Below are 7,727 nucleotides of genomic sequence, written 5' to 3'. Positions count from 1 at the left end.
TATTGAATGTTCTTATAATAGGTCTTGTGGCGCAGTAAGTAGCATCCCTGCCTCTGAACCAGAAGCTCCAGGTTCAAGTCCCACTTCAGGACTTGATGGCCCTCAGAGGTGCATTCATAACATGGCTAAGCAGGTTAATTATTAACCTGTAAATCCTTCCCATATGCCTATGTCAGCCAGTAAAAGTGGGAGAGTCTCCTGGTCAGCCGTGCTTGATATAATAGGTGACAGGCTAGCAGCCTGTTACAGGGAAAACTAGCTATGGAAACAGACTTAAGAACGTGTGCTTTGCCTGCCTCTTGTTAGACATGGGGAGGTCTCTCTAAGTCTAAGAATGTTACTGTGCTGTTTCGTTGCTGTTTTTTTGCTGGCACCTGGAGTCACATTATTGCTCAAGTTTTAAAATAGGTGTCACATTGGAAAATAGTTTGGGAAGCACAGCTTTACACTTAATATGGGAAAGGGTGCATGAACTTAGCACTTGTAATAAACTTGATAAGCAGCTTCAATTGAGTTAATTCTTACATTCCAACAATGGGTTACTCAACAGAATAGGTCAGGGATATTTCACCTGCTCCTAAGCAGCAGAATTCCGTACTTGTGATGTACATGTTAATCTTAAAATGATGTACTTTTGGTTCCATATTTATAATTTAATAGAATTCCTTCACCACTTGTTACTTACTAACAACCTCTACTTGTTGGTGGGTTACTATGTAAACTCCATTGTATGCCTTTCCAAGATGATTGATTATGTTCCAGCCATATTAATCAGTTTTATACAACTTTCAGCCCATCTACATAATCATATGGTGTTTCGCACTGTTTAGAAAAGTATTGCAGGAATGTTTGTCTAAAAAATAATTGGTATTGGGTATCTTGTTTGTGTATTAACAGAGAACAGTCTTTCACAGAGAAGAAGAAAAAACAAATACAATGACAGATTATCCAGTCATCAACCAGCCACTTTTATTGTCCCTTAATTTTCATGGCCAGGAAATCACGGGTTTGCGAGCATAAGGGAAGAAAGTGATTAAAGTCATCTTTGACCTTAAAGTCAGAGTATTTCTAAAAGGTTTTAGTGTTGTAACATTGAGCAATTGAATCACGATACATAAATTAGTTCCTTGTGCTAATTGTGGTTCTTGTGTGTACCTTTTTTGAATCGATGCTGTAATTGAACCAAATGACATCCTGAATGGGACAATTTGGCAAGAGTTCCTCTAGTGCTTGAATACACTTCCAGGTATGGTTCTGAGCTGACTGCCCGGGAAGATACCAGTTTCAACCCTGTTTCATGTTGAACATAACATAAGAAACATGAGCACACTCCTGCTCGCTCCCCATATCCTCTACCTGAGCCACCTGAAATCTCTATCTTGGCCTTAGATATACTCAAGAATGGAGCATCCACAATCCTCTGGGGTACAGAATTCCAGAGATTCACAACCCTTTGAGTGAAAAAAATTCATCTCAGAATTTGGGTGGTTTTTGTCAGAGAGAAAAGCGATTCACTGTTATAGCAGCTTCTTGGACCATTATGTGGAGAGTTCCTGTTGAAGGCATTGGAAAGATGCTTCCTGGAATATTTTGTGTGTCTCCGCTAACCACTATTTTCTTACACTAAGATTATGGGTTCACATTGGTGCTGCTTCAAGATGGTGTGATGATGTAAGAAGTCTATAAAGAACTATCAACTGTCTTAATATACTATGTTCGTACTTTTTGGTAGAGGCTGAACAAATGAAAATGGTAGAATAATACTGCATGATATGCAAGTTGGAATAGCATCAATCACCTTTGAAATACATATAATGTTTACATAGTAACCATCTTTCAGAAAAGTCCAATTTCTGAATACCAAGCTACCCCTGTCCTTTTCTTTCACATAATATGGCTTCTTCTATATTCCTGTAAATAAATTTTCATGAAGTTCACCATTACTGCTGGTGTCTTAAGTCTTGCTGCTGCCTTTTCTGGGCAAAGGACTGATGCCTTCTGGTGGGAAATAGTACACCAATGTAAGGGAAATTTGTCTATATGCAGACAAAGTAACAATTATGTGCTGCAGAACATTTTTTTAAAAGCCTAGAAAGCCAATATATGTGTTTCCTTTAGCTTATGGTTATTTATATGACTCAATTTTTCACAAGGTGTAACAATGTTCTGATCACCTCATTTCAATATTTGCTTTCCTGTTGTATGTGACTCTGCTGTTAAATGTGATTTCAATTATATGTTCCTGCTGTATCTACCATTGATGGGCTCAAAGCCAATTTGTAGTAGCTCAAATTTATGCTCTTTGATATTATTTAATTCAGTTTATTACTAATAATACTTACCATACTGAATGCACTTTAGTCAGTTGAATTTCTAAGAAATTAGAGGCTTATTCTTTTTAATATCTTGTACAGTCTGAGCTGCCATTGTCATCCTTCTGTCTGCTTAAGATGATGTCAAGTCTGTTGGGTTGGGGGAGGGGGGTGGTGGAGCTTCATATGGTGCACTTTTGCTGATGGCTGGAGACCAATCTGTGAGAAACAGGTTCTGCCACACGTGCCATATGTGAAGTTATCAGGTGTTATTTTAGGCTTCTTGCTTTTGGTGTTGGTCCCTGTTGTCAAGCCAGTGTAGCCACTAATCATCATGGTGGTGCTTGCCGACCCACAGGTGATGTCACTATTTTCCTTTGTCACAACTGGTATCTTGCAGGTATAAGAATAGATATTTAGGGCCTTCATGTCATGCTTGTAAGCATCCAAAGTGGAGCTTGGGGCATCCTGCAGGTCATCTGCCTCTGGCTGACTTGTCATTGAGAAAATCCTTAGGTATGCAGCCGTCTTCCATCCGGCGAATGTGCCCAAGCCAGCAAAGTCACCTCTGCTTGATGAGCGCCAAGATGTCAACATACTTGGGAGATTAACCTTTAAGAGGACTGCCATATTTGTGATTTTGTCCTTCCATGAGGTGCCCAGAATGTGCCATAAACAGCGAAGATAAAAGTTTTTGAACTTCCTTTTTTGATAGCTGAGAGTTGTCAATGTTTCACAGTCATACAACAAGGAGTTGCAAACACAGCTTTCATAAACCCGGTTCTTGCTCCTAAAAGTCAGCTTGAGGTTATTCCATACATACTTTGTGGGTCGGCCAAAAGTGGTAGTTGTCGTACAAAGAGTTAACAGGAAATTCTAATGTATGATGTAGACGATGATGTACCACTGACACCAGTCAGTCATGTGTTAGACTCTCAAGAAAGAGAGGTTGGAATCGTACCCAGGAGCTACATGCCTACTTTGTAACTTGCTTGGATGTAATATGAATAAACAAGTGTTAAGCAGATACCAGAATATGTCTACAGTCTGTCCAAAACCAAGAGTCCAAGACAGAAGGACCCAATCTCAGAACATGGTGACAGCCATGGAGTTGTCGATATAAAAAGACACATTGACGTTATTGAAGGAACCACAGAGTAAAGAAAGCTTTGAAGGCAGCTCAAAGAAATTTCGGCAGGATAAGGAGGCACACTGGGAAGAGGTAACAATGGCCGTACCTAGTGAGCAGGCCCTGCCCTTTCCCCAACCATCTGACTGCCTCGAGGTCCCGCAGAGAGGCCGGCAGTGGGAGTTATGGAAACACCATTTTCTCCGGTACCAAGCGGTGTCAGGTCTTCACAAAAAGGAGCCAAAGCTTCAAGTTAGTTTCTTTATGCAGCAGATCCAATAACAGACAGAATGAGTCCATTCTTAGCCTTTGATGCCTTTTTCAATCCACCACGGAACCCTGCTATTGAGCAGGCAGTTTAGTGCGTGATGCGACCCCAGCTCCAAGCACGAATCAAACTATAATTCGGGCCAACTCCGAGGCTTCACATGACTCTGTTAAATGGGTAGGCCCACGGGAAGTGACCCCACCCACAAGAAAGCCTGCCAAAGCAGGCAAAAGGGTCTGAAAGCGAAGTGGTACGTAAAACAAGCATAGATGCCAGGATGGCGTGGAATGCTTTCAGTGTTTCTGCAAATCCAGTAATTCTAATCAAAGTCAAAGACCAGAAAGAATTTATGAAACACATTCTTTCCAAGAAATGGGATGTCAAGAAAAAGACAAAATTATAGAGTACCTGGGGAAGTAGATAATCATAATCCAGACTACTGGTCAGTTACAGTCCAACTTCAGGGCTTCAATACTGCTTTTAAAATTGATACTGGAGCAGCTGTTAACTTATTTATAGATGACATCGACTAGTATCAGCCAATGGCCCTTCATCCATCAGACATTAAATTACTTGACCTTCCAATTAAAGATAGGATTATTGCTGCTCTTAGCTACAATGGACAAAAAATCGTTAATTCACTCTAGGTTCTTCACAATCAAAGTTTATCCTGATTGAGTGATGATGTTGGCATTCTTCTAGGAATCATTTAAAAAAATACATGATGCTCATGATTTGAACGACTCGCTGGCCAGGATTTTCCGTGTCCGCCAGTGTTGGGTGCATTTGGTGGTGTGAGTGGTTTCACGATGGCATGAAACCAGTTTGCGATCGTCCCCTCAGCCCGCCAACGACGGGCCATGTTTCCTGCCATCGGATGTCGGGAGCCTCATTGTAATACATCAGCATATCATTATCAGGCCAGCCCACTGGTATTGTTTCCACCCCACCACTGGATCATCCACCCACGTCGACGGGAAAGCACGCTGATATGTTTCACAACAACACATAAGAGGTTTGCACTTGACGGACTGCACTTTGAGGGGAAATTGGAGGTAAGTGCACAGTAACGATGTGCAACACTTGCCAGGGTCACCAATTGGACTTCAAGATTGAGGAGCATTGGGGCGGAGTCAAGGGTAGCCCTGCCGTTGAAGTGACTTGTGGGGGCGAAGGGGGCAAAGGCTGCCGTGTGGTTGAAGTGACTTGTGGGGGGGTGGGGAGGAAACAAAGGTGACTTTTGGGGGGCGGAGACGAAGGGTATCCCTGCCATATTGAGGTGACTTGGGTGGGGGGGCAGGCAAGGGCAGCCCTGCTGTTGAATATAATGCACAAGCATTCAGGGTGGAGGTTAGGGTGGGCAAGGGAAGCGGCCATGCATTAGGAAAACCTGCATAAAGTGACCATTCCTCTGCAACTGAAACAGTTCAGGCACAGCCACATCGGTATGATTGGATTTGGGCTTCTAGCTTATCTGCCCACTCAAGCAACACAGGTATCAAAGCGCCACCAAATTCTCCAAAGCTTTTCACTGCCTTGACACAGGCTGTGAAGTCTACAGAGACTGAAGACGACAGAGGAGAGAGCGACTGAGACTCCTGGCTGTGCAGAGGGAGGAGCAGCACCGTCGGGAAGAAGAGGCGGCTAGGGCTTCCGCACATGCTGCCGAAGAGCCACAGCAAGCCATTGCTGGTAGTCGCCTAGCTAGATTCAGGGTCTATAGATGCCGCCTTTCATTCCTGCAGGTGACTGAGAACCAGTGTTGCTCAAGACTATACATGTCTAGGGAACCGGTTGGTCACATCTGTCAGCTACTGCAGAATTTGGTGCCACAGGGCCATGGAGGGCATCCACTGCTGTGAAAGTGACCACGACGCTCAATTTCTATGCTAGTGGCTCCTTTCAGGGCTCCACTGGTGACCTCTCTGGGATCTCACAAGCCTCCACCCACAAATGCATCCATGAGGTGACATCTTTGCGAGGGCACACAACTTTGAGCATGTCGCCTGGGACCAGGACAGCCAGGATGCAAGGGCGATTGGATTCGTCCAGATCTCGGGTTTCCCACAGGTGCAGGGTGCGATCAACTGCACTCACGTGGCGCTCAGATCTCCACCGCAACAAGCAGTCGACTACATCAATCACAAGGGGTTCCACCCACTGAATATGAAGCTGGTGCACGACCACCAGAAACACAGAAGCTGCAGAGGCTGTGACTGATGACACCCATGTGATGGCCTCAGGCTGCAGCAGAGTGATGGTGTAATGAGGCTCATGCTGCAGCTCGCAACTTGGAGCAGACCATCGGGATGCTGAAGATGAGATTCCAGTGCCTGGACTGGTCTGTTGGAGTCCTGTAATACGGTCTGCAGGGGGTGTCATGCATTGTCGTCGTCTGCTGCACCCTTTTCAACCTGGCACTGCAACGGGGAGAGGTGCTGGCTGAGGAGCTGGAGGTCTCCTCCGATGAGGAGAATGCCAATGAGGGTGAGGAAGTCCTTGAAGGTGACGATGATGAGGATGAGGTCCTTGCACTGTCTAGACGGGGCAGGCGCGCTCAGGAGGCCCTCATAGCTGCTAGATTTGTGGAGGATGATGACGACATGCAGAAAGGAGACCCCATAGATCCTCACATTGCAACTGTAAACGTTTGACTCCAGTCTGGCTTATGGCAGCGCGAATACCCTCCATGAGAATGTTCCGGTCATGGAGACGCAGTGGAGGCCCAAATAGTCGCCCGTTTGCAGGAGAATGATGCGACATGCAGTGAGGATACTCCATAGATCTTCACGTAGCCTCTGAGAAGGTCTGACTCCTGTCTGGCCGAGGGCATCTCGCTTGTGCTCTGTGGTCAGGGTCATATCATGGAAACGCAGCTATGAAACTTTAGAAGCATCTGATCCTTTGTCCACCTTCAGCACCTGACCCCTTCAGGAGCTGGAGCACAGCATCAGTAGTTACAGATGCTGAAGAGGTGTGGGCCAGCCCCACTTTAAAGGTGCTGAGAGCACACAAAGAGAATGATGGAACTCGGTGACGCCTGCCCACAACATTCTGGCAGCAATGACCAGCACCACCGAGGCGCAGGCATCAGTAATGTGTCCAGGGAGTATGAGGCTGGACCATGACTTTGGTCTGAAGGCTGCACAGAGCACAGGGAAGAGGCCCTGGACTGAGATACCTGCCTTTATCTTGTGAAGAAAGGTTTCACATCTGAGTGACAAGAACACTGCTCACCAGAACAAGGAGCTATAGGTAGGGAGACATTCCTGCAAGTTTATTAACAATCGTGAATAGTACGTACAAGTGATTAACACCTGTGCCCAGGCTGTGCAACTAATTCTTCTTAACTTTTCTAACCCTGCCGCTACATCTTGGTGCTCCCGGACATCAACAGCGGAGATGGAGGCAGCTTGCTGACTGCTATGCTCTGTCTGTGATGACCTTGGCAGATGCCCTCTGGAGGGCTGAGACTTTGAGGGCCCTAGACTGCTTTCGGGGTCCTGCTTTGTGGCAGGGGCACCCTCCTCAGCCTGTGGAGCTGGAGATGCTGAGATCACAGGAGGAGGGGATTCGGATGGGCCGGACACTCCCAGAGTCACCTGGATGGATGGGCCCAGGGGTGTGCACCTGCTGATCCTCCTCCCTATGGATGCTGGAGGGCCCCAGGCTGAATTCTTGAGGAGAAGGGGTAGCTGGAGTGAGATCGGGCTGCCTGGCACTCCTCATGCACACACTGTTGGAGGCCAACTATGGCATTAGCAATGGAGTTGAGTCCATGCAGCAGTGCAGGAGCAACGTCCTGGGCCAAGGTCTCCATGGTGGTCGCCATCTGGAGCTCATCCAGGGTTGACCTCGGTGCATTGGCATGCCTACACTATCACCTCAGAGTGAATGTGGACAGACTCCTCCATCGTGCCTTGCAATCTGAGGAGTGCAGCGGACATCCCTTCCTAAACCTGCCTTTGCAATCGTGACATGACTGAGTCCAGAGGCTCGTCATCTTATTCGGACCCAG

Source organism: Cetorhinus maximus, chromosome 15, assembly GCF_964194155.1.
Source record: "Cetorhinus maximus chromosome 15, sCetMax3.hap1.1, whole genome shotgun sequence".
In the NCBI taxonomy this organism is placed as follows: Eukaryota; Metazoa; Chordata; class Chondrichthyes; order Lamniformes; family Cetorhinidae; genus Cetorhinus; species Cetorhinus maximus.
This window is presented reverse-complemented; position numbering follows the sequence as displayed.